The sequence below is a fragment of the Silene latifolia genome, chromosome X (assembly GCF_048544455.1).
Source record: "Silene latifolia isolate original U9 population chromosome X, ASM4854445v1, whole genome shotgun sequence".
Lineage (NCBI taxonomy): Eukaryota > Viridiplantae > Streptophyta > Magnoliopsida > Caryophyllales > Caryophyllaceae > Silene > Silene latifolia.
The window spans coordinates 211,545,249-211,548,121 of record NC_133537.1 but is presented as its reverse complement, the minus strand read 5'-3'; the positions used below and the strand labels follow the sequence as shown (position 1 = coordinate 211,548,121).

Genomic DNA, 2,873 nt, shown 5'->3' with positions numbered 1-2,873 from the left:
CACTTCTCAAGTGAATGGCACTAACCGTTTCATATATTGGGGAATTACTTTGAGGTGGTAATTGCCCCTTTTGTCTTTGTGATCTTGAAGATGCTAGTTGAGTCAATTGTGTTTCCAACATCTTGGTGTGAGCTAGAATGTTGTTGATGGTGGTTTCCTTTGCTTGACTATCTTTTTGCATTTGAGTGAAAAACTCTTGTTGATTCTTTTGCATTTGGAGGACCGCTTTTTGAACATCAAAACCTTGGTCATTTTGGTGATTGTATGGATTTTGATTTTGGTAACCTTGGTTTTGGTTGTAAAAGGGTCTTTGATTTTGGTTTCTCATGGGAGGTGGAGTGTAAGTTGTTTGAGGATTTTGAACATTTTGGCTTTTGTATGAGAGATTTGGATGAAACTTGGTGTTTTCATTGTAATAATTGGAATAAGGGGTACCACTCTTGTATGCTTGGAAAGAATTTACTTGTTCATTTGTTCCCCTACATTCACTTTGGTCATGTCCCAAAGTTCCACAATTCTCACATATCCCACTTGGGATTGATGAGGATGCCGCCATGGCATTAACATGATGCTTTGGTGATTTTGAGGCTTCTTCAAGTTTAGCCATAGCTTGTTCAAACTTCAAATTGATTGTGTCAATGTGAGCACTAAGTTGAGCACCCAATTGAGTAACGGAGTCCACTTCATGCCTTCCTCCTCTAGTAGCCTTGCGAGGTCTACTATATTGTGAGTTATGGACCGCCATTTCCTCAATCTTGTTCCATGTTTGAATGTCATCAACTTCGGTGAACATTCCATTTGATCCCATGTTGAGAATGTTCCTTGAATCTTCATATAAACCGTTCCAAAATTTTTGTACCAAGAACCATTCGCTAAGTCCATGGTGTGGACATGAGCGACAAATTCCCTTAAACCGCTCCCAAGCTTCATACAAATATTCTTCATCCCTTTGCTTAAAACCCGTAATTTGAGCTCTTAGCATGTTAGTCTTTTCCGGTGGGTAGAACTTTTTGTAGAAAGCTAGAGCCAACTTCTTCCAAGAATCTATTCCGAGAGTGGCCTTATCAAGGCCCTTCAACCATTGTTTCGTGGTGCCGATTAGAGAAAAAGGAAATAAGACCCATCGAATTTGGTATTGAGTCACACTGGTTTGAGAAATCGCATCACAATAGTCACAAAAGGTTTCCATATGAGACTGAGCGTCTTCACTAGGCATCCCCCCAAATTGGCTCCTTTTGACTAATTGGATAAAGGCGGATTTGGCAATAAAATTTCCGGTTAGATGTTGTGGTGTGGGAGTACCATTGGGTAGGTTCTCCTCGGTGGGTACGGAATGCGATGAAAATTTAGGCATTGTAGGTTGATTTGTGGGGTATTTTGTAATGGGTTCTCCTCACCTTCTCTTGCAAAAGGGTTGATGAACTCAATAGTTGGTTGAACAACCTCACTAATACCTCTCAAATTCCTCCTAGCAAATCTCCTATTGTTTGTCAAGGTTCTTTCAATTTCACGGTCAAAAGGTAACAAATCACCTTTTGACCTTCTAGATATGCAAAATATCAAACAACTCGAAAACAATTAGAACAAACCTTGAGGAGTTTTACTTCCCCAAGGCAAAGAAAGACACAACTAATAACAATAAAAGAAAATCTAAATCAAGTAAACACCGTCCCCGGCAACGGCGCCATTTTTGATCGGTCGGTTTCGTGTTCACAATTAAATAGATGTGGTCGTTGGGTCACGTCCGAATCAAAACACAATTTATAGCTTCACAAACAACTCTACAATTAGTAAAGAGGCAAGTAAAGGTCGGATCCCAAGGGACGGGAATTGAGATGAGATTTCTATTGAAACTAGTGGTGTCTTAGGGGTGTCACAATTTGGGTTGATGTAGAAGGTCACTAAACTAAATAGAAATGGAAATAAACAAGCAAGATGAATTGAAAGGGTTGTAAACAATTGATAAAAAAGCACTAGGGTAGGAGATTCATGGGAATTGATCATACAAACATGTTCTCAAATTATAAGCAAGCAATTATTGTTGTGATGGATTGAGTTGGGTTCTATCTTACAATCCTAGGAAAGTTTGGGTCCCGGAGCCGAATCGATTAGATTGTACAACACCTACAAGTCGACTTAGTCTTCCCTACTCAACAACATGCATGGTCTAATGAGACTCGAGTTGGTTTATGTCTTACAAGTCTCATTGAAAAGATAGGAGATGGTAGTAAATGCAAGGATTCACAGGCTTAGCATTTCATCAAACATAACATGTGCATGAGTTGAGATCATAACGAGCAAGCAAATAAACCATGAAAGCATATTAATTTAAGCATGAATCATTCCCCATGTTGGTTTCCCCTAATCACCCATTAACCCTAGCTAAGAGACTACTCACTCATTATCATATTGATCATGCTAGCAAGGTTGTCAATCATACCAATAAAAGGAAACATGATGAATAAATGAAAGTAATTAACAATAATTAAAGAGGGATTAAGAGAATTATACCTACTAATGATTCCAATAATAAAGCAAAGATAAAAGAAGTACTTGATGCTTGATTGAGAGGTTGTCAATCTCCTAATAATAACCCAAATAATCTTCAATAACCTAAAATAAAGGATGAACAAAAGAGAGATTAAGGGAATAAAACTTGTATTAGAACTTGATTAATTGTTGATTAAGAGAGATTTGATTGATATTAACTACTCTAATTATTGATAAGAAGAACATGCTCTTCTAATTAGACTAATGGGGTATTTATAGTGGAAATTAGGGGGATGCATTAGGGTTAACTAAGGGCTAAACTAGTAATTACACTTTTTAGATTGAGCAGGGAGGAGCCGGTATTTTTCGAAGGAAGGGCTTCT

At 37.9% G+C, this 2,873-nt stretch overlaps 1 non-coding gene across 1 annotated transcript; it reads left to right on the top strand.

Moving 5' to 3' along the window:
* Nucleotides 1–875: 875 nt before the first annotated feature.
* Nucleotides 876–982, top strand: LOC141624245 (small nucleolar RNA R71). Its single transcript, XR_012534055.1, has one exon. It is a non-coding gene; the product is annotated as a small nucleolar RNA R71 (small nucleolar RNA).
* Nucleotides 983–2,873: the final 1,891 nt, after the last annotated feature.